Source organism: Elephantulus edwardii, unplaced genomic scaffold, assembly GCF_000299155.1.
Source record: "Elephantulus edwardii isolate Elephantulus edwardi_28Jun2011 unplaced genomic scaffold, EleEdw1.0 scaffold00081, whole genome shotgun sequence".
In the NCBI taxonomy this organism is placed as follows: domain Eukaryota; kingdom Metazoa; phylum Chordata; class Mammalia; order Macroscelidea; family Macroscelididae; genus Elephantulus; species Elephantulus edwardii.
The window spans coordinates 6,555,520-6,581,148 of record NW_006399831.1 but is presented as its reverse complement, the minus strand read 5'-3'; the positions used below and the strand labels follow the sequence as shown (position 1 = coordinate 6,581,148).

The 25,629-nt window shown below is 39.0% G+C and overlaps 1 pseudogene; it reads left to right on the top strand.

Moving 5' to 3' along the window:
- Positions 1-15,679: 15,679 nt before the first annotated feature.
- On the top strand, positions 15,680-15,957 carry LOC102857013 (annotated as a pseudogene).
- The last annotated feature ends 9,672 nt before the right edge of the window (positions 15,958-25,629 follow it).

Genomic DNA, 25,629 nt, shown 5'->3' with positions numbered 1-25,629 from the left:
TACTGAGAGGAGAAAAGAGACAAGTAACACATTTTATTGCTCATTGTTCCAGGAGATAATATCATCTTCACCCCAAGATACACACACATGTATACCTTTTGGTTTCTTTTTTTTGGTTTGGCTTTAACATCTTTTAGACTGCTATTTTTCTTTCCTTTATTATTACAAAATGCTATAACATATCATTAATCCCTTATATGTTGTTTACTATCAAGTCAGGAAAAACCCCATAGCTGACTCTACAGTGGGTTTGTAGAGGCAGTTAATCACACAGGAGGAGATTGCTCATCCTTCTCCTGCAGAGCAGCTGGAGGATTTGAACCACGGTCCTTTGAGATAGCAGCAGTTTCTTACCACTAGACCACTAGGCTCCCAATTATTATTCCGTACAATCCCCCTCTCAGCAAACAAGCACTGATCTGTGTATGCCTGCAACCACCAGCCCAAAAGCCCCTAACATTATCAATTCCATACATAATTATGGTCTGTACTCCATACTGGAAATGGAGTTGTACAAATCTTTACAAACATCACACAGAGAACAAGCCCTAGAACCAAAAATATTAATTAGATCAACTGGTTCTAAGTACAATAGACCTTGCTTTAAATTCTAATACATATTTTCTTGAATTTCACCTCAACATAAAGAGAAGAAATTTGACACAGTGGCTGCAGTCAGTTTAAACACCACACTGATCTTTTGGATGGTTCAGGATAAGAAAGGATATTATGCTGTTGTGCCTGGGGTCATTATGTGTCAGAAGTGGATCAATGGCACCTTGGAACAACAATAAATGTTTTCTTAAGCACAAGGAAGAATCCAAGACACTAAAGAGCTGAACAGAAGATTCCAAAAGGCAGCACGGAATGACAAAGAAAAAAATATTACAATGAAATGTGCGAGGAGCTAGAGTCAGAAAATCAAAAGGGCCGAACTCGTTCAGCATTTCTTAAGCTCAAGGAACTGAAGAACAAATTCAAACCTCAAGTTGCTACAATCAAGGATGCTTCAGGCAGAATGTTGTATGATCCAGGAGGTATCAAAAGAAGATGGAAGGAATATACTGAGTCATTGTACCGAAAGGAGTTTGCAGATACAGAAGCATTTAATGAAATAGCGTTTGAGCCAGAGCCTATGATGATGAAGGCAGAAGGTCAAGCTGCTTTGAAGGAAATAGCAAAAAATAAGGCCCCCGGGATAGATGGTATACTAACTGACATATTTCATCTAACAGATGCTGACCTGAATGTGCTCACCAAGTTGTGCCAAGAAATCTGGAGAACAACCACTTGGCCAACTGACTGGAAGGGGTCTATATTTGTTCCCATCCCAAAGAAGGTTGGCCCAACTGAGTGTGGAAACTACAGAATATCATTGATTTCACATGCAAGCAAGATTCTACTGAAGATTATCCAAAAATGACTAGGACAGTACATCAGCAGAAAACTGCCAGAAGTCCAGGCTGGGTTTAGAAGGGGTCGTGGTACTAGGGATATTGTAGCAGATGTTAGATGGATCTTCTGTGTTTCATTGATTATGCAAAGGCCTTTGACTGCCTGGATCATAACAAACTGTGGCTGACTCTGAGAAGAATGGGAATCCCAGAACATTTAATCTTGCTAATGCAAAACCTATACTTGGACCAAGAGGCAGTAATCAGAACAGAGCAGGGCAACACTGCCTGGTTCAAAATTGGGAAGGGTATACGCCAGGGATGTGTCCTATCTCCATACCTTTTCAACCTGTATGCAGAGCAGATTATCTGAGAGGCTGGGCTCTATGAAGAGAAGTGTGGCGTTAGGATTGGTGGACGATCTACCAACAATCTGCGGTATGCAGATGACACAACCCTGCTCGCTGAAACTGAGGAGGACCTCATGCACTTGCTGCAGAGGGTCAAGGACTGCACCCTCAATGGACTGAGGCTCAATGTCCAGAAGACAAGAATTTTCACCACTGGACCAATCGGTAGCATCAGGATGGATGGTGAAGAGATTGAGATTGTTCATAGCTTCAGTTTGTTCGGCTCCACGGTCAACACTCTTGGCACCACTAGCCAGGAAATCAAAAAATGTATTGCTATGGGAAATTCTGCTGTTAGGGACCTCTCTAAAGTACTCAAGAGCAACGGTGTATCTCTGGAGACTAAGGTGCGCCTGATACAGGCCATGATTTTTGCAATCACTTGTTATGCATCAGAGAGTTGGACCATGACTAGGGAGGATAGAAGGAGAATTGATGCCTTTGAGTTGTGGTGCTGGAGAAGATTATTGAATGTACCACGGACTGCCAGGAAAACAAACAGATTTATCCTAGAGAGGGTTAAACCAGGCTACTCCTTGGAGGCAAGGATTCTGGGGCTTCGTGTGACATACTTTGGACATGTTGACAGGTCTTTAGAGAGGGACATCATGCTGGGTAGAGTAGAGGGACCCCGCAGGAGGGGAAGACCCTCTGTGAGGTGGATTGATTCAGTGCCTGGGGTAATCGGGATGGGTGTGTCAGAGGCAGTGCGATTGGCCGAGGATAGAGCAGGGTTTAGGGCTGTTGTACATAGGGTCGCTATGAGTTGCAAACGACTCGACGGCACATAACAACTACAACAACAACAAGTAAAAACTAGTGTTTAAGAACTAATGAATGGAATTTTCTGTATTCAAAGATTATCTTTGATGCCAAATTGGTAGTATAGTGGTGAGCGTAACTGCCTTCCAAAGATTATCTTAATTGTTGGTGGTGTGTACCATTGAGTCGGAACTACCAATAGCTGACCCTCTGGTGGGTTTTCAGAAGCAACTAATCTCATAGAAAGAGATTGCCCATCCTTTTTCCTTTGAGCAGCTGGTGGAATCTGACTGTGTGCCTTCAGGATTACAGCACAGCTTCTTGCCACTAGGCCTCCAGTGCTCCCTATCTTTGTCACCTATGAAATAGGGAACTTCAGGGAAAGTTGTTGTGTTTGATCAAGCCAAATATAACTCTCGTAGTGACCCTGTGAGCAGCATATTTAAACCTGGCCCTATGCTATACAACTTCACCGTCTCTAATTGACTCAAATCCAGGTAACATGCAATGTGTCAGTCTAGCTTGTTTAGGATCATACTTTCTCTGATCACATCCCCTCCCCCTCCATCTTTCGTAGGACTAGTTCTTCATGGAAACATGCCCAAAATAGGTGAGATAATGTTTGACCATCCTTGCCTCTAAGGAGCATCCTGGGTTTATTTCCCCCAAGTCAGGTTAATTTGTTCTTTTGGCAATCAATAGTATGTATTTTCAGTGCTCTGCTATAACACCACAACCTAAAGGCATTGCTTATTCCTGGAATTCTCCAAAGTGCTAGAGTAATGATGTCAGCTTAAGACCAGAGAACACCTGATCCAAACAGTGGTATGTTCCATTGATTCTTCTTGTTGTTGTTATGTGCCATTGAGTCACCTGGGACCCTACATACAATAGCTCTTAACTCTGCTTTATCCTGAGCCAATCTTATTGTTTCCAACATTATTACACTAATTTCCACAGCTACTATGTAATTCATCCATCTCATATAGAGTTTTCCTCGCCTGAGTTATTCCTCCACTCTTTGAAGCATGTTTCCATCTCTAGTGGTGGGTCCCTCCTGGCCACATGGACAAAGTATGTGAGACAGAGCTTCAAAATCCTTGCCTTCAAGAAGCAGCCTCTTTTCATTCTCTCCATGATAAACCTATTTGTTCTCTTGGTGGTCCATGGTATAATCTTCTCCAGCACCACAACTCAAGGCATCATTTCTTCTTCTGTCATCTTGGGTAATTGTTCAACTCTCTGATGCATAGCAAGAAATTTTGAAGACTGTGAGCTGAGTCAGGCACGTCTTAGTCTCCAGGTTGGTCCCTGACAGCAACTTTCCCCAGAGCAATTTGTCTTTTGATTTCTTGACTGCTGGTGCCAAGAGTGTTGATTGTGGAGCTGAGCAACGTGAAATTGTTAACAACCTCAATCTCTTCATGGTATCTACCATGGTGCTGCCAATTAGCCCAGTGGTGAAGATCTTTGTATTCTTGATGTTGTGCATCAATCCGTATTGAAATCCACAGTCCTGACCTTCTGCAGCAAATGCTTCGGGTCCTCCTCAGTTTTAGGGAACAAGGTTGTAGATTGTTGATGAGTCTTCTTCCACTCTTGATAGAACATCCCTTCCATAAAGTCCAGCCTCCCCAGTGATCTATTCTGTGTATAGATTGAAAGGTATGGTGACAGGACACCTCCCTGATGCACTCTTTTCCTGATTTTAAACCATACAGAGTTCCCCTGCTCTGTTTTGAGGACAGCTTCCTGGTCCAAGTATAGATTTTACATTGACACAATTAAGTGTTCAATTAACCTCTTCAAGGTTAACCACAATTTGTTGTAATCCACACAGTCAAATGCCTTTGAATAGTCAGTGAAAGACAGATATGTCTAGTACTCTTTGCTCTCAGCCAAGATCCAGCTGATGTTGGCGATATTATCTCTTGTGCCATGGCCTTTACTAAATATGGCCTGTCTTACTGGTAGTTCTCTGTTCAAGTGCTATGTCAATAGTTTTTGGATAATCTTCAGCAGAACTTTGCTTACATATGGTATCTGTGATATTGTTCAATAATTTCCAAAATCTGTTGAGTCACCCTTTTTTTTGAATGGGAACAAATATAGATTTCTTCCAGTCAGTTGGACAGATAGTTGTCCTCCAGATTTCTTGGCATGACTTGATAAGGACATCCAGGGCAGCATCTGTCTATGAAATATATCAACTGGTATTTCATCAATTCCCGCGGCACTGCTTTTGCTAATTTCTTCAGTTTGAACTTGCACTCCATCACCATTGCTTTTTGCTTGTAGGTTGTTTCATGAACTTTTTCTCTGGTAGCCTAATTTTTGGTACAGTGCCTCTGTGTACTCCTTCCATCTTCTTTTAATGCTTCCTGAGACATTATTTTGTCCACATTGTTATTGTTATTATGTGTCATCGAGTCGCCTGCAACTCAGAGCAACCCTATGTACAACAGCCCTAAACCTCTTCTATCCAGTGCCAATCTTGTGTCTCTAACACAATTACTCTCATTACCCCAGTCACTGAATCAATCCATCTCATTGAGGGTCTTCATCTTTTATACTGTCCACCCTCCCAAGCATGATGTCCTTCTCCAAGGACTCATCCTTCCTTGAAACATGTCCAAAGTGTGTCAGATGAAACTTCAGAATCCTTGTCTCCAAGGAGCAGCCTGACCTCACCCTCTCCAGGACAAACTCGTTTATTCTAGCAGTCAATGGTTTATTCAGTACTCTTCTCCAGCACTACAGCTCAAAGGCATCAGTTCTCCTTCTGTCATCCCAAGTTATTGTCTAGCTTTCTGATGCATAGCAAGTAATTACAAAGATCATGGCCTGTATCAGGTGTATCTTAGTCTCCAGACTGGCATCGTTGCTCTTCAGTATCTTGGAGAGGTCTCTAGCAACAGACTTTCCTAATTCATCTTTTAATTTCCTGGCTGCTTGTACCAAGAGTGTTTGATTGTCGTGCTAAGCAAACTGAAGCTGTTAACAATCTCAATTCTCTTCCTCATCTATTATGATGCTGCCAATTGGCCCAGTGGTGAGAATCTTTGTTTTCTTGATGTTGAGCTTCAATCCATATTGAAGGCTGCATTCCTTGACCTCCTGCAGGTTGTCCTCAGTTTCAGCAAGCAGGGTTGTGTCATCTGCATAACGCAAATTGTTGATGAGTCTACCTCAAATATTGCAAATCAAAGCTTGAATTTGTTTCTCAGTTCCTTCAGCTTAAGAAATGCAAAGTTAGTTTATCCCTTTTGATTTTCTGACTCTAGCTCCTTGTACATTTCATTATAATACTTTACTTTTCTTCCTAAACTGTCTTTTGAAACATTCTGCTCAGCTCTTTAACTTCCTGATTCCTTCCCTCTGCTTTGGCTTCCCAGCTCTCTAGTTTAGTATTCAGCATCTCTACTGACATCCATCTCAAGTCTTTTTTCCTCCACTGTCTTTACAACTACCTCTTACTTTCCTAATGAATGATATTCTTGTAATCCTCCCAAAGCTCATTTGGTCTTCATTCATTAGTATCCAAGGCCTTACACCTGTTCCTGAAGTAATTTTTAAATTCAGTTAGGATAGACTCGAGGTAAAATTTTGGGTCTTGTGGATTTAATTTCATTTTCTTTAGCTTTAGTTTGAACTTGCATAAGTAGTTAATGACCATCAGCACCTGGCCTAGTTTCACCTCTGATAATTGACATCCTCTACCAATTCTTTCCACAGATATAGTCAATCTGAGTTGAGCAATGAATGTAAGGATGATAGAAAACATAATGGATATAGTAAGAGCATTCAGTTAATATAAGTTGCCGTGACGTTTAAATGAGCTACTATTTGGTAAACACTTTGAATAATCCATTGTCACCAAGCAGATTCTGACTCACAGTGAGCTTACAGCACAAGTCTGATAGACTTGCCAGGTTTCCCAGGCTGACACTATATATATATAAATGAATAGAACTGCCCCATTTGGCTTCCAAGCCTACAATATTTAAGGAGGTGGACTGCCTCATGTTTCTCCCACCCAGATTATCTGGTCTGTTCTAATGGCCTAACTTTCAGTTAACAGTTTGATATTTCTGTGCCACCAGAGCCTTCTTTGAATAATAACTCACTGCCATTGATTTGAATGCAAGTCTTCACCAAGTTTCCCAGACCGTATATCATTATGAGATGAGACTGCCAGTATTCTTCTGGTGGAGCACTGATGGATTTAAACCACTGTTTGGTTAATGATAAAATTGTTAAGGCATTATGCCCCAGTGCTCCTACCTTTGATCAACAGCCACTAGTGCTCCAACCTTAGCCTGACGCATAGTAGCTCTTAAGTTAATAACTATAATTAAAGTTTTAACCCAGATGTTTTATAAAACCATTTTCAATCTTGTTTTAAAGCTGTTATTGTTGCTGTTGTTGTTATCAGCTATTGAATCACTTACAACTCATAGTGACCCTATGTACAATAGGCCTAAACCCTGCTCTATCCCCTGCCACTCTCACTGTCTCCAGCACACCTATCCCCATTACCCCAGTGACAAAAATCAATCCATTTCATTGAGGGTCTTCCTCTTCTGCGCTGTCCTTCCACCCGCCCAAACATGATGTCCTTCTTCAAGTACTGGTCCCTCCTTGCAACATGTCCAAAGTATGTCAGAGGAAGCTTCAGAATCCTTGCCTCCAAGGAGCAGCCTGGATTCACCATCTCTGGGATGAACTTGGTTTTTTTCCTAGCAATCCATGGTATATTCAATACTCTTCTTCAGCACCAAAGCTCAAAGGTATCAACTCTCCTTCTATCATCTCTCTCTAGTCATTCATTGTCCAGCTCTCTGAAGCATATCAAGTAATGGCAAAGACCATGGTCTTTATCAGGAACACCTTAGTCTCTAGACTGACATCATTGCTTCTCAGTACCTTGGAGAGGTCTCTGACAGGAGACTTTCCCAATGCAATTAATCTTTTAATTTCCTGGCTATTGATACCAAGAGTGTTGATGTAGAACCAATCAAACTGAAGCTTTCAACAGTCTCAATCTCTTCACCATTTATCATGATGCTGCCAATGAGTGGTGAGAATCTTTGTTTTCTTGATGTTGAGCTTCAAACCATATTGAAGGCTGCAATCCTTGACCTTCTGCAGCAAGCATATTTGTAAAATTTGCGGTTTGGTTTTGTTTGGTTTGGGTTTTTTTTTACTTTTTAAAACTTTTATATTGGTTTGCATGTAAAATGCATACATATTGTGTTTAATTTATGCATTGTATTTCACACAGTCCTTTATCCACATTGTGTTTCATAAAATCATTCCCACGCATTGCTTTTTATGAAATTAAACACCAGTGACCTATCCCTACTATTACCCCTATCTTTTCAGACATCAAATGGATCTTTCCTAATTCCTTCACCCCTTCCCTCCGCCCTCCAAACTCTTCAACCACAGGATCACCCCCTTACCCTCAGCATCATACCCACTTCCTTTTCCCAATTAGACTTTTATCCACATTTTACTAGTTAGGCAGCTAACTAAAAGGATAGCAGTTTGAACCTACCAGCTGCTTTGTGGAAGAGAGATGAGGCAATCTCCCCATTTAAATATTTATAGCTGTGGAAGCAAGCACAAATAACTTAAGGGCAGTATATTTAGTTGTGGTTTTGTTTGTTTTATTTTGGGTCGGTTTTTGTGCTGGTTTGTTGTGATTTTTTTGGGTTTGGTTTTTTGGGGTTTTTTGGTTATTTTGTTGGGCTATTTTGCTTGTTTTCATTTCTTTTTTTGTAGGAGAGAATCAGTACAAAGTACTGTACTTTTGAAGCTGGTGGTCACTGAGTCCTGATGCCCAGTGGAGAGTTTCTGTGATATTATGTCTATCTCAGATTCACCCCGCTGTTCATTAGGACCTGTTCCACACTTCCTTGCTCTCTCACACTTCCTCTAGAGCCCTCTGGTACCATTCACTCTCTTCTCTGTAAAATCAGTGGAGCAGCAATCACGTACTGTCTGAAACCCTCGAGGCATAAAATAGAGTTATGATCTTCTTTTCTGTGTCCATATGCATTTACTACTGAATGATAAAAAATTGGGCTTAAATATTTTTCAATGTGTGCATTGATTAGAACATCTTTTCTACACATATCATAGTATATTGAAGGCTATAAAATGCTGAAGAGATGCTACAGAAACATCTTATTTGAAGGTAAGTAGAAACAGGAGGGGGATCTCAACAATGTGCTCTAGTTTATTTTTGTCTGTGAAGGCACTGGTGCACTAGATGGGTTTTTGAGGTTTAATGAGTCTCATTGGTTCTAATTAGAGTAACCTTGGTGGAAATAGATTTTATTACTCTGCAAATCATGGCTAAATTACTGTTAAATAATTTGCATTCTGTTGCATGGTTTATGTCTTAGTACAATCAGAAGCATTCAGGTCCAAGTCCCTAAGTATTTACTAATATATGCCAGCAATCTTGGCCTCACATAAGAATCTACAGCTACGTGGCACTTTTTGCCCAATCTGTGCTATGAGAGGTAACTTTTCAAGTGATTAAGTAGGACATGCTACGCTCCTTCCAGCAGATACAATTACACTTTTACCTCCAGTACCTGGATTATCCTGAAATCTTTAGCAATATAAATACTAGTTATCGTTTGGAATGAGTACTGTATGCCAGCTGCTTTCAGTGTATTGTTTATCTAATTATCTCAGCCTTGTAAAGTAGATCTCATTATCCTCATTTTACAGAAGAGTAATGTAAAGCACAGGCCAGTTAAGTAAACTTTGAAAATCCTACTAAGTAGGGTTGGATCACTGTGGAATTCATGGTCTTTCATGATGAAAAGTTTCTCATGTTTTCATCACATAAAAGATGTGATGGAACCCACAGGAGATTGATTACTGCCTGTGCTTCCTTTGATTATTGAGTAATATGCCTCTGAATGTATCTAATTAGTGACACCCAGTCACAACTGTCCGTGAAACCAGGTTTTCTGTCTTCTCTCTTGATTCACAAGATGTAGATTCGTCAACCGCTGAGAAAGTTTTCACAAAGGTCTGACTACTCAAAAATATAACAAATACTTTTAATCAGTGAGTTGTATACATGGAAATTATTGAATTGGTGCCTAATGTGCTGTGTTGTATACTCAAGGAAAACACCAAAGGAATAAATGATTTAAAAGGAATACTTTTGCACAAAACTGTAGCATCTGGAAAATAAATTTTTTAATATTCTGATCTTTCAAATCCTCAATGCAATGTCCAATCATGTCTCATGCTATAGCTTCTAATCACAAATTTATGTTTATGTTCTGCCAATATAATCCATTTTATGCAATTGCCTTAATCATCTCCTTGCTTCGTTTCATTGTTAGTAATAATGACTCACTTCATCTATTAATTTTGTATATCCTGGTTTGTCCACATGATACTAAACTCAGCTAAGTATAAATCATTCATTTTAACCAAACTTGCTAATATGTAATCAAATTTAATTTTTATTGAAAGTAATCATAGAACTCTCAAACCTGTTTGTGTATAAAATCATAACCTTCATTTTTTTATGCATTTATTTACAAAGGCATATTGGCTTCTCTGGTTAAAATACATATTGTGGAATGTATGTCTGAAAAGTATATGGTATATTATGTATAAAAATGCTATTACAAAAACACAATTGACACAGGGAGGAGAAGAATGGGAAGAGAGTGAGTAGATAATAATCTCTGTACTAGCCTAGATGAAAGAAAGAGCTATCTGAAAAGAATGGATGATGAGAGATTATATGGATGACAATGATCTGGGATAAGATGGGCATTTCCCAGTGAATTTGGCAGGCGTTAAAAAATGTGCATCAGTGAATGAATGAAAATATTTTTCCAAAATCTCAATTTAATAAAGAGTATGTGTAATGTCTGTATTCAAGAACTTTGCCAGACACACCATGCGGATCTGCTCTAGGTATCACAGTTACTACAATAAACAACAAAGCCAGAAATACTCCTTCTCATGGAGCAGACATCTGGGGAAGGAGATGGAAAATAGTGTGGAGAAACGCATTGAAAGGCATACCATTAGGAACAATGGTGGGGGAGTATAAAGGAAGTATGGACAATATACTTTGTGAGAAGAGATTTTACATAGTGTAGTTAGGGAAGACATCACTGATGAAGTGACAATTGAACAGAGACTAAAGTGGGTAAGGGAGGGACTCATGTGAATCTGAGAGGAAAGGGCATTCCGAGCAGAGCAAAGACTGAGATATCAATATGCTTGACATGTGTGAGAAGTAGAAAGGAAGTCAGTAGTATTGTGACCAAGAAAAATAAGGGGATATTAGCATGAACTAACTGTGCTCTTATGGGGGAGCACTGGGGACAGATTTGTCAGGACATAGTAATCCTTAAGAGTTGTTTTGTTTTGTATTAAGAACTTGGATTTTTAATATAGTGGGAGGGATTCCTGTGTCTTTTTATGGTTTGGAAAAACTGAGGAAGGAGAAGGCAAAGGTCAAAGCAGGCGATTGATCCAGTGAAATGGTGCAGGTGACAGATGAATTATTGCAATATTCTCAAATGGAGGCAGTAAAGACAGTGAGAAGTATTTCAAATCAGCATGTGTTTTCTGATAGATCCAGTGTGCTTTGAGAAATTACTAAGAAGCAAATGTTATGAATGGAATGATTCTAATGTTTCTATTCTGAGCAACTGAAAGGAAAGGGTTGCACCTTTTTTTAAATGAAATCTGTCTCATAAAACTTGTCATAGGAATAGGTTTAAGGGGAACAATGTTATTGTTCTTATTAACCTCAATCTAGTCAATGCCCAGACTCATGGACATCCCTTGCACAACTGAATGAAATATGCCAGTTTGTACATTATCTTCTGTTATGATACAGATAGGACAGTTATCAACCTTACAGTTTTCATTCACTGATTTTTCAAAAGTATATCTTTTAGCCCTTCTCTTTAATAAATCTTAATCTGGAAGCCCCATAGAAAGCCAGTCGTGTTAAGCTTGATGCACATCAGTTAAAAAAAAAAAAAAATCCAAAACAATCAAACCAAAGTTACTGTCATCCAGTTGATTGATTCCTAGGGATCCTTTAGGACAAAGTAGAGATGTGCATAGTGTTTCCAAGGTAGTAAACTCTGGCAGAAGCGACTGCCTCATCTTTCTCCCATGATACAGATTGTGGCTTCAAACCACAATGCTTTTCGTTGTTGTTGTTATGTATCGTAGTGTCACCTACGACTTATAGCTGTGGTGCTGGAGAAAAGTGCTGAATATACTATGGACTGCTAGGAGAATAAACAGGTTTGTCTTAGAGAGGGTGAAGCTGGAGTGCTCCTTGGAGTCAAGGATTCTGAAGCTTCATCTGACATACTTTGGGCTTGTTGCAAGGAGGGACTGGTCCTTGGAGAGGAACATCATGTTTGGGAGAGTGGAGGGATGGTGCAGGAGAGGAAGACCCTCGATGAGAAGGATCGATTCTGTTAGTGGAGTGGTGGGAATGAGTGCACTTGAGATGGTGAGGTTGGCACAGGATAGAACAGACTTTAGGGCTCTTGTACATAGGGTCACTATGAGTCACAAGTGACTCAATGGCACATAACAACAACAGTGTACAACAGCTTTGAAGCCTGCCCTATCCTGAGCCAGTCTCACTCCAACAAACCTTCACCATTGGCCCAGTAACTCTATCAATCCATCTCATCCAAAGTCTTCCTCTTCTGCACGGTCCCTCCACCTTTAAATCATCATGTCCAGTCCCTCCTGGTTACATCCCCAAAGTGTATGAACTGGAGCTTCAAAATCCTAGCCTCAATGAGAAACTTGGTTTCACCCTCTCCAAGACAGATCTATTGGCTTTCTTGGTGGTCCAAGGTGTGTTAAAAACCCTTTTTCTAGCACCATGATTCAAAGACATCAATTCTTCTGTCATCTTTAAATGTTGTCCAGCTCTCTGATGCTTAGCAAGTAAATGTGAAGACTGTGGACTGAATCAGGTACACCACAGTCTCTAGCCTGACATTATTGCTCTTTAGCACTCTAGAGATGTCCTTGACACCAGATTTTCCCAGTGCAATTCTTCTTTTGATTTCCCAACCATTTGTGTTAAGAGATCTGATTGTGGAGCCAAGCATGCTATAATTGTTAACAACCTCAATCTCTTCTCCCTTCATCATGGTGCTGCCAATAGGCCCAGTGGTGAGAGCCTTTGTCTTTTTGATGTTGAACTTCAATCCATATTGAAGACTACAGTCCTTGACCTTCTGTATCAAGCACTTCAGGTCTTCCTCTGTTTCAGCAAGCATGTTTGTGTCACTTGTACAATGTAAATTGTTGATAAGTCTTCTTCCAACCCCCATGCCATAATCCTCCTCATACAGCCCAGCCTTCTGGATGATCTATTCTGTATTTAGATTGAAAAGATCTCTGATGCACTCCTTTCCTGATTTTGAACCATGCAGTGTTTTCCTGATCTGTTCTGAGGACTGTTTCCTGGTCCAAGTGTAGGTTTCATCTGAGCATAATCAAGTTGGGATTACCATTCTTAAGGTTAGCCACAATTTGTTATGATCCACACAGTCAAATACCTTTGCATAGTCAATGAAGCACAGATAGATATAACTGTGACACTCTTTGCTTTCAGCTAAGATCCATCTGACATTGGCAGTAATGTCTCTAGTGCCATGACCTCTTCTAAACCCAGCTTGTATTTCTAGTACTTCTCTGTCCTATTACTGTTCCAGTCATTTTTAGATAATCTTCACAGGATCTTGCTTGCTTGTGGTATTACTGATATTATTCAATAATTTCTATACTCTGTCAGGCTACCATTTTTTTATTAGTGGCTTCTGGAATAGTTTGGGTTTTGTTAGTGACTGAATATTTTAAGCACTGTGACATTAGAGTGTCTTTGCATCAATATTGGATATCAAATTTTGTATCATGTCTAGATATCAAAATGCAAATATAAGCAGAAAGTTAGATTATAAAATCTGAGTTCTAAGGAGAAATCAGGTATGGAGATGAAAGGTAGTATACCCCAAATACTGAGAGGCTACACTTGGACAAAATTACCTAGTGAGAGAGGGAGGAAACCAAACCCCAGAGTCCAAATGAGTTTTGGATTAAAAAAGTAGAGAGCTTAGCAGACAAAACTGCTAAAGAGAGATGACAGCATTATCAAGAAGACCAAAAGGAAAAAAAAAAAAAAGAAGACCAAAAGGGAAAGAAAAATGTCATGAAGGAAAGGATTCTTTTGTTGAGAAATCAAATGGCATGCATAAAAGGTAGTGCAGTTTGAATTACAATAATAAAACCAGTATTTTTACTATTAACCAAACCTTAGTAAGTAGGATATTCTTGATCTTATTTTCATATACATGCAGGTTTTTTTGTTGTTTGTGGTTTCTTTGTTGGGTTGTTTTTTTTTGTTTTGTTTTGTTTGGTCATCATTGTATTATCAAAATTGACACAACCTTGGCCAATTCATTTTTTTCCCCCAGGGACAACTCAATACACCAGTCACATCAGAGAGGGTATGAATCCATCACCAATATTCATTGCTAAATGTTCCTTCATCAAAACCATAAATCCAACACTTTTTTCCATCCATTTCGAGGAACAATTTAATATACTTCTCTTTGAAGCAACAGAAGGGAAAACTCATTTCTATAAGTAATTGATGAAGTTACCCATTTGGCCAGTAGAGAACAGTATTCTCCTTTTTCCTAACTTTGAAATGCAGCATTGAACTCAATTAGGTTGTTACTTCCTCTGTCTTACTTGACTTGCATTCCTTTTAAGTGACAATTTTTTTAAGTGACACTCTTATGGGCTTTAATTTTATTCCTTCAGTATGAACCTAAACCTAACATTTGAGTTTCAGAGAAGTAGGAAATCTTCATTTGAGCTTTGTAGATCACCTCAAACAGCAAATCTAAATGGATTGTGTCAAGCAGCTCCAGAGAGAGCTAGAGCATCCTATATAGTCAAGATGTAAGGAATAAAGATAACTGCTCAGCCTTGCCCCGAGATAGGAACATTATTCATGTCTCAAAGCCACAGACGTTTACATGCAGATGATGGTTGCTAAAGAATTTTTCACATTAACCACATTCCAGCAGTGCAAATTTATAAGAAGATGAAAAACTTTCTAATCCCTTAAACTGTTAATACATAGCTAAGAATCCTTTTGCATGACTAACAAAATTTACATTTTCTTCCGTTTTCTCAAAGGATTGTTTTACTTGATTTTGAAAACATTGATAAGAAATGTTATGGTATCATATAAACACTGACTGATAAACACTGACTGTATGTGGAAGGAGCAGGGATGAAGTGCAGAATGAAGCCTGTCTCATGGGAATACTCACTCGTTTTCCTATATTCATGATTTCAGCAGTGGACAGATAGCAAATGGTGTCTCTGAAAATTAAATTCTTCTTTGCATGGTTTAAAAGATATTTTTCCTATTTAATGCTCTTTTCTTAAATGTATGGAGTTTGGCTGTAATCCTAAAACTAAGTCTGGAAACATAAATAGATGTAAAAAACTGGCAGGCATGATAGATGACTATAAATGAGCTACTTTGAATATATTATGACAATGATAGTTAAGTCTTTAGGGATAGGGAAAAAATAGAAGGAAGTGTTATACATTAACATAGGTCCAAAAGAAGGTTGTGGTTGTGTTGTTTTGGTTTTTTCTTTACTTTAAAAGTCAACTTACGGGGGTCACGGGGCGAGGCCCTGCCGGCCGCTGGGTGCAGAGACGTTTGTTCTCCCTGAGACTGGTCCGTGGTGGTTGGGGCACAGATTACCAAGCTTTTCTTCTGAGCTGCCCCTGAATGGATCTCTAAGTGGTTAAAGAATGGAGCTACCATTTTCAAAGCACTCAGTTCGGATTTACTAGCTGCTTCAGGAAGAAAGTTGGGCATTCTTCTCTTATGTGATTTACAGCCTCGAAACCCCTCTGGCGGGTCAGCTGTCAGTTGGTTCCACCTAATAACAACTGAATGGACTAGATAGAACCTCCACTCTCACTGAGCAGCTGAGCATGTTAACTCTTTGTACCACCCAGGGACTCTGAGCATGTGATGTCATGTGGCCTGTGCTCTGGACCATGGTACGTACCTATGCACCTTACGTCACATTCCCAGTGGCCTTTGTGGTCGGGGCTGTGGGCTACCACCTGGAATGGTTCATCAGGGAAAGGATCCACAGTCTATGGAGGAGGAGAAGAGCATCTCAGAGTACTGAGAGGCCCGCAAACTGGATGAGCTGCTAGGCAAGGACCACACCCAGGGGGTGAGCCTTAAGGACAAGCTGGAGTTTGCTCCCAAAGCAGTCCTGGACAGAAACCGCCCAGAGAAGAATTAATGGAGAAAATGGGGCCCGGAAGGCCCTTCCATGGGCCACAACTGGACCTGCCAGCATGTCAATTCAGCCACAGACCCCCTCTCAGATTAGCGTTGTTGTTGCCTAGCCCTCCTGCACTACACACACACATACACAAGTTGTCGTTCTAGGGTCAGACAGACCCACTAGCAGCTAAGGGGCCGGTGAAGAGATAGGCGCTTGTAGGTTTTGGCCTGGAGACTGCATCTGCTTAGGCTTCAATTGTGGCAGATGCCGCAGTTGCTTAAGCTTATGTGCACACTATTAGAAGATGGGCTACCACCTCAATCCCATCAGTGACTATTATGAATTGACCTCACATGGAAATGGCTGGGGCTTGGATGTTACCTGTAGGAGGGATTCCTACCCTTCTAGTTCCAGTTTGTGCTGAGAAGACTTCTAAATTCTACTTGATTCCTGTCACTAGTTTGCCCTTTCCTTTATGTTCTTCTGGAAATCCTGTCTTCCCAGCTCAGGAATGGGGTTCCTTGGGAAGAAAACTGGTGTTTGTGCTTGGAAGCCCAGGTTATTTGCTTTGGGACAGGGAGGCACATCCACCTGGTGACTTTGCTTGAAAACAATCACCATCTTCTACCCCGCATCACTGTACAGTGTGAAACATGATTAAAGCAGCTCTGAGAACAAGAAAAACAAAAACAAAAGTCAACTCACAAGTATTCCTACACCTTAAATTAGTCCAAACAGAATACAAGTACCTCCTATATAATAAAATTCTTATTCACGAAGAACAGCTCTTGTGCTTCTTTAGTTCCTACTTCATTCTTGTCAGTTGTTCAGATGAAAAATTTGATTGCTTTTTTCTAATTAAGTTTTCAAGAAACAAGTTTCATATGACCTACTGTCATCTCATGCTTTTCAAAAAGAAATCTTTTCTTTCTTATCATAAAAAAATTGCTCTATTTACTTAGTGTTCTTTTTCCGTTTAAAAAATTTATGTAAATATAGTCAGAAGTTATTACTTTCTTTCACATTATTATTGTTAGGTGCCCTCAAGTCCACCACAGCTTATAGAGACCCTATATACATTGACAGAGAACTAACTACCAGACATACAAGCTAGGTTTAGAAGAGGTCGTGGCACTAGAGATATTATTGCCAATGTCAGATAGATCTTGGCAAAAAGCAGAGAGTACCAGAAGAATGTCTATCTTTGTTTCATTGACTATGAAAAGGGTTTTGTGTGGATTACAAAAAATTGTGGCTGACCTTGAGGAGAATGGGAATCCCAGAACACTTGATTATGTTCAGGCAAAATCTATACTTGGACCCAGAAGTAGTCTTCAGAACAGAGCAGGGAAACACTGCATGGTTTAAAATCAGGAAGGGAGTGCATGAGAGATGCATCTCATCTCCACATTTTTTCAGTCTGTACACAGAATACATCATTTGGAAAGCAGGACTTTATGAAGAGGAATGTGGCATCAAGATTGGAGGAAAACTCAATAACAACCTACACTATGCAGATGACACAATCTTAATTGCTGAAACTGAGGAAGAACTAAAGTTTTTATTGCAGAATGTCAAGGACTATAATCTTTAATATGAACTGAAGTTCAACATCAAGAAGACAGATTCTCACTACTGGGCCAAGTGGTAGCACCATGATGGAGGGAGAAGAGATTGAGGTGTTGACAATCGCAGCTTGTTCAGCTACACAATCAACTCTCTTAAAACTAGTAGTTGGGAAATCAAAAGACGAATTGCATTGGGAAAATTTGCTCTTGACTGCTGAAAAGCAACGATGTCAGTCTAGAGACTAAGGTGTGCCTAATCCACGCCATGGTCTTCACAATTACTTGCTATATTTTAGAGAGCTGTACAATGATTAAGGATGACAGAAGAAGAATCACTGCCTTCAAGTTGTGGTGCTGAAGAAGAGCCTTGAACATACCATGGACTGCCATGAAAATAAATAAGTCTGTCTTTGAGAGGATGAAACCACATCTTTCCTTGGAGGCTAGGATTTTGATGATCCATCTCACAAACTTTAGGCACATGGCCAGGAGAGACCATCCTTGGAGAAGGACATCATGCTTGGAAGGATGGAGATACCGTATAAGAGAAGACGGCTCCAGATGAGATGGGTTGATACTGTAACTGGGGCATGAGGGTTGCTGTGTTGGAAATAATTAGACTGGCTCAGGACATGCCAGGGTTCAGAGCTGCGTATGTAGGGTTGCCATGGATCTCAGGTGATTCAACAGCACATAAGAAAAAGAACAACAACAAGAACAGCAGACCTGAACTCTGCCCTATCCTGTGCCATACTAACCATCCCTGCTATATTGGAGTCCATTGCTCTAGTCATTGTATGAATTCATTTATTTCAGGGTCTTCCTCTCTTAAGCTGACCTTCCACATTTCCAGCTATGATGTCCTTTTTTTCCTGGACTGGCTTTTTTAAACTGCAAGTTCAATTTATGTAAGACAATTTCATTATCCTTTCCTCCAAAGAGCACACAGCCTGCACCTTATCCAAAACATATTTGTTTGCTTTTTCTGGAATGAACTTACTATGTATATGAGGAAGGAGCAATTGATAAGGAAGAAGAATTGATTTGTGGTGTTAGAGAAGAGCACTGAATATCCCATGGAATGGGGAAAACCAAACAGCTGGGTCTTGGAAAAAGTACAGCCAGTTCTACTTTGAGGCAAGGATGGTGAAACTTTGCCTCCCATGTTTTGGGCATTTTGCTAGGAAAGGCTATTCATTGGAGAGAGTTATCATGCTTGAAAATGTGGAGGATCATAGAAAGAAGGAAAGACCCTCAATGAGATGGAGTGACACAATGACTGTAGCAATGGGCTTAAGTGTGTGTGAAAGATGATGTGGTTGGCATAGGACAGAACAGGTTTCAAAATCACTATGAATTGTACTCAAGAAGACAGCACCTTACAACAACAACATTGGATATTCTGCACTCTTCTCAAACACTGTCATTCAAAGACTGATTTTTCTGCTGTAATTCTTAGTTAACATCCAGCTTTCTCATGCATGGGAAGCAACTGAAAAGACCATTGGGTGTGTCAGTCAGACATGACAATTTCATTAAACTGGCATTATTGTTCCTCAGCACATTGGAGAGGTTCCTGACCACAGACTTCTCCAACTACACTTTTATTTCTTAACTGCTGGTGCCATGGATATTTATTGTGGATCTTAGTAAGATACAATTGTTAACAACTCCAGTCTTCTTTCCATTTGCTATGATGTTGCCCATTGGTCCAGTGGTATTTTTTCCCCTTGATGTTGAGCTATAACAATATAGAAGGCTATAGTACTTGATCTTCTACAATAAGCATCTCAAGTCCTCTTTGCTTTGTCTTCTGGAAATGAAATCTGTTCATTTACTTAACTTCACAATTATCCCTTTTGTTTTGCCTTCAGAACATTGTAGGGCAATTTTTAGAGTCTCTTCTTACAGCCATTTTAGTCTTTTCTTTCTCTTTTTGTCTTTATAATGACATTTTGCATTCTTCATGAATATATCTTTGATGTTATCCCACAGTTTATGACTCGAATCTATTGTTGAGAAGATTTTTTAAATCAGGTGGGATTGATTTAAAGTCATTTTTAGGTTGTTGTGGACTTTTAAAATTCTCTTCAGCTTAAATATAAGCTTGCACATGCATAATTGATAAACTCTTGGCCTGCTTTTAACTATTTAGAGTGAGCCTCTCCTAAGATTCTCTCAATAAATATAGTCTGATTCCTATGCATTCCATCAGGCAAAGTACACACTTACAGTCACTGCTTGTTTGCAATAGCAAAGAATTGGAAACAACCTAAGTGCCCATCAACAAACAAATGGATAGAGAAACTCTGATATACTCACACAATGGAATACTATGCTGCATTGAAAAGAAAAGAAGTCATGAAATATTATTCAAAATGGGTGACCCTGGAGGACATTATGCTGAGTGAAATATCTCAGTCACAAAAGGACAAATAATACATAGTGCCACTGTTATAAAATGGGACTGACATCGGGTTTGGGAGGAGACTGAGAGAGATGTGTTAAATAATGTATACTGCATTGAAACAGATGAGGGAGAGAACTGTTTAAAAGGGATACATGATTAGGTATTATTGTTATGACAAGAGTCCAGAATGAAGACAGCGTAGTGGAGTGGACTTGGGGGGTGGGGAAGGTTGTATAACAATGAAAGAATTTTTCTTTTACTTTTCAAAGAGAACAGAAATCTGGGAGGGAGGTGTGGGCAAGGAGAAAAGTGCAACAATGAGTGAATGGAAATCCAGTCTCTGTAGATTTTCATTAAAATTAATAATAATAATAATAAAGAGGGGGAAAAGATATTTCTGATGAACAAATCATTGATGGTACAGAATTCACACCCTTGAACTCTCACCTCATTTCTGTCAAGAAGTCTGTGCTTTCTGATAACCAATCATTCTTCATTTTCTACGTTTGCATTCTAGTCATCAATTTTATTTATGATTCTTGATTGCGTGTTCAATTTCAACCTGCAGAAGTTGATAGAATTTGCTCAATTTCCTGTTCCTTAGCTTTGGTTTTTGGTATTTATTTTTGTTCCATTTTGCATCATCCTTATCGTCTCTTCCATACTCAAGTCCGTTGTTGCAGTCACCTTGTTAGTCCATTTTGTTTAAGGGTTTCCTCCCTTTCTCTTACTCTTCACCTTTCCCAACATGATGCCTCTTTCCAAAGACTGAGCCCTCCTGACAATATGATCAAGGTGTTTTGGATGGAGTTTCACCATCTTTGTCTCTAAGGAGCTCTCTTATTGGACTTCCTTTATGACTGATCAATTCATTCTTCTGGCCATTCACGGGATCCAATACTCTTTACCAACATCACAATTCAAAAGCATCAGTTAGTTCTTATTTAAACGTCATTATTTATTTTCTATCTGTCACATGTATATTAAGTAAGATACCAGTATGGAAGCTCTGGGGGCCTAGTGATGAGAAACTGCACCGCAATCCTTAAAGCATGTGGTTTGAGCCCACTGGCTATACCTCAGAAGGATAAACATTCTCCTCCCAGGCAATTAATTGCCTCTGAAAAGCTGCCAGATGATCAGCTATGGGTCCGTTCCAACTCTACGGCTCATAATAACATCATCACCAGACGTATCTTAGTCTTTAAACCAACTTCATTGTTGTTGAGCGCTTTGGAAAGGTCTTTGATGAAAGATTTTTACGATGTAACTAATCTTTTGATTTCCTGACTGCTGCTTCCACAATGGTGATTGTGGATCCAAGTAAAATGAAATCACTGACAACTTCAATCTTTTCTCTACCCACCACATTTTTGCCTATTGATCTAGTGGTAAGAGATTTTGTTTTCTTGATGTTGAAATGTAACTCAAATTGAAGGCTGTAGCTTTTGATCTTCTTCAGTAAGTGCTTCAATCTTCTTCACTTTCTCCAAGCAAGGTTGTGTCATCATCTGAATAGCACATCTTATTGATGAGACTTCCTCCAAGTCTGAGGGAAATTTTATCTACGTGAGCAAAATTTTATCTACGTGAGGCAAATTATATCTGCGTGAGGGCAATTTTATTTACATAAGGGAAATTTTATTTACGTGAGGGCAATTTTATTAATGCCACATTCTTCTTTATATAGTTCAGCTTCTCAAATTATATTCTCCGTAAATAACAGGAGAGTAATAGGCTATGGACAAAGGCATTAGCTTTGATGTTCACCCTCCCTGATTTTAAATATTACAGTGCTTTTTGTTCTGTTCAGATAACTGATTCTTATTCTACGTATAGGTTTGGCAGGGGCACAATTAACTGTTCTGAGATTCTGACTATTCTCAAGACCCAGGCTTTACTAGAGAATAAGAAGACAGAAAATACATGCATGCATACATATGTATCTAGAACTTGAGTTTATGTGGCTAAATTTCAGCAGTTATTCATTTGGTTTTTGTTTTTCCAACTAGAATTAGTGTTTTCTTCTGTGATTTTTCTACCTAATTTTTTTTAAAAAAACTATAATTATAAAATTAGGAAAATTTAATAAATATAACAGGAAAAAAACATACTATGAAATGTTTTCTTTTACATGAGATAAATTGTGTACCTTATTTCAACTATATTTGACAAAACTATTTATTAAAGTTAATACAACTCAGAATGCATGTAGCACTCTCCATTTCAAGATAGAAACAGACTTCAAAGTCAAAGAAAAAAAAATCTCATTGTCATTGGCATCAAGATGACTAGACCTCTGAGAAAGAATATTTTGCTTAGAAAAATAACAAAGGAGACTCCATACTCCACCTTAGAGTAATGAAGTGTGAGTATTGAATTCAAAGTATATAGACCGTCAACAAGATGGGTTGACCAGACCCTTCACCAAATGGCTCAAGTACAGCAACAATTGTGAGGATGGTGTCATTCTTTTGTCACAAGTAGGACTGACTATATGGCAACTAACAGCAACAACTAGTGTATATCAGGCCCCTAGTTTTTAATATACACCAAAACGGATGTATTCCAAGATCTGAAAGTGAGTTTAGAAAGGACGTATGTCAGAGACAGTACCTCTAGTACTTCATCTCTATAAAGCAAGTCTTCCTTGTACACATAAACAGTAACTCCCTACAAACTCTGACTAGGTTTGTTGTTATTGATATGTACCATTGAGTCACTGGCAACTCATAGCGACCCTATGTACAACATCTCTGAACCCTGCTCTATCTTAAACCAAACTCATTGTCTCTGGCACACCTTCCTCCATTATCCACTCACTGAATCAACCATCCCATCCAGAGTCTTCTTCCCTTGAGCTGTCCCTCCACTCTCCCAAACATGACGTCCGTCTCCAAGGACTGGTCCCTGGGTGCAACATGACCAATCTATGGCACACTGAGCTTCAGAATCCTTGCCTCCAAGGAGCAGCCTGGTCTCTCCCTCTCTAGAATGAACCTGTTTGTGCTCTTAGCAGTCATGGTTGTTGTTGATTGTCATTGAATTGAGCACATCTCATAATGACCTTATGAGCAAAAAGCCTGAAGCCTTTCTATAACTATCGACATTTATCAAAGTTCATAGAGTTTCCAGATGCCACTCCTGCTTCCATCATATAGTCAATACTCTTCACCAGCACCACAGCCCAAAGGCATCAATTCTACTATCATCGTTAGGCATGGTAAGATATTCTGACTGGTTTAGAAAAAATATTTAAAGTGAAAAAGGAAAACTCATCTAATACATAGATTTATAGCATGATCTGGTGGCAGATGTCTGTTTTTATTAGCTGTTAGTTACCTAGCATCACTATTGCCAATCTTGGATTTCCTGGCATTGGTACATAATCTTCTTCCTTAGTCCACTCAAGAGAGAACACATAAGTAACCAGATATACTAGCAGCTCTTGCTTTTTCTTTCTATGTCTCTCATTGTGAGTAAAAATGTAACATGCTCATGCACATAAGCCTATGCATGTGAAGGTGTTAAAGATGAAAATTACCTATTAGCTAATTACCTCAATAAACTAAAGCAGCAGAGTGTTGAACTCTGTTTATACACTAAAAACGTTTACCCTAAAAAACAAAGAATCACTTAAACAAGTAAGTTAGGTAGTAGCCTGGAAATAATTTTAGCAAACTAATCTATATATTCACATATCAATTCAATCATTAACTGACAAGTTTTAACTGTGCTAGTCTCAGAAAGATGCTGAATTTTCACTGCCCTGGAAATTAAAATAGTATGGCATTCTTAGCGAAGAAGTGTAAAGTAAGACTAAGAGCGATAAACATGAATTCTCACTAACTTGCAGTGTGTCATTGAAGAAGTCACTTAACCTCAGTGAAATCCTGTAATGTTCTTGTCTATAAATGAGGCTATCCATAAGTCCTGGTTGAGCACTTGGCAAATAGACCTTGGGAGGGAAATGATGGATTCAGTTCCTTTGTCACTGCTGGGCTGTCACACATCCACTTGCCTTTGTGCATTAGCCCTGTTCAAGGAAATCCAGGAAGTGCCTGGAGCCTCACCTGCTAATGCTTTTCTCCTGCTTCAGGGTCTACCTGAAGATATTGAATGGGGGTTAAAGAAGTTTGCAGCACAGTGAAATAAATTAGAGAGGATTCCTTACAAAATGTCATGTAATTAAGGAAATAAAATTTATAAGAGAATATAAAATCTTCAAAATATATGGAAATGAGAAGCTAGAAATCATATACTAAGAAATGATCCATTCTGAGTATTCATAAGATCTATATGAGATAGAGTTAAGATAATTTAGAGACTAAATTCATTTGTATAGTATAATGACTAGAATTCCTATCACAAGGGTAGGTTATACATGTAATAAATTTCAGAAAAACACACATGTAATATATGCACAAAAATATATCATCGAGCAAAGTCATATACATGTGGGTGTTGAATTTTTTGTAGGTAAAAAAATAACCAACATAGTTGAATGATCCATATCTTCATATTTTATGCTAAATTACTATAAGCACCATTGCTGTCATGATAACAATACAATGAAAAATGTGTTAATCAACTCTCGAGTTGAATAGATTGTGGAAAATTCATTTTTTATTCAGCTTGCTGAAAGGACAAAGGAGAAAAGCATTATAACATTGTGCCTTTTAGATGAATATTACTTGTTTAGCCTACAGGGCATGGGTGTCCCAACATGTTTACAGGATTATTGTAATTTTAATTAAACCATACATTCCCAGGTAAGAATTGAAATTAAAATAGAGTTTGAAACAAGAGAAATAAAATATTTTAAAGTTGTCAATATCTTCATTGGTTCCTATTAGTATTTAGTGTATCAAAATGCAAATCATAAGATTATAAAACAGATTCTTTTGAGCTGTAGAATGCATGGCAGAAAAACATGATTATTTTCTTATTCATTTATTGCCCTGCTTACAAGCATACAGTTGGGAATATAAGTGCATCAGAGGCCATAAATAGTCATTTTAGAAGTTCCTTTTCTGATGATGTCTTTGTGAATCTATTGTGAGTCAGGGCTAAGAGAGTGACTTTTGATTTGGAATAAAATGTAGAGAAGGCACAAATGGGGAAAAAATGGCCATTGGGAAGGTCTCAAACACGCCCCTCTTTTGCAAAGAAAAATAAAAGGACAAAAACATGGAGAAGACAACAGAGAAATAGGATGAGAAGTAAAGTGTTACACAAAACACTTTAAGAATCTTAAAGGAACTCATGTTAGAGACCACTTTCCAAATAGGCAATCTGTAACGTGGAACATGGCCTGACTGAATTGCTTGTATTTCTGAAAACATCTTTTCAAACACCTCTCCCTGACCTCCGTGAAATATATGTAAATTGGCTATGTCAGGTCCTACTGTAAATATATTAATTTCTTTGCTTCTATAGCCATTAAATAAGTTACCTAGAAACCCTCTCATTGGATGAGAAACTGAGGTGAAGTATTAGCAGCTATTGTTGTTATATGCCGTCGAGTTGCTTGTGACTCATAGCGACCCTATGTACGACAGCCCTAAACTCTGCTCTGTCCAGTGCCAATCGCACTGTCTCCGACACTCCCATCCCATTTATCCCAATCACTGAATCAATCCACCTCATAGAGGGCCTTCCTCTCCTGCGCCATCCCTCCACCCTCCCAAGCATGATGTCCCTCTCTAA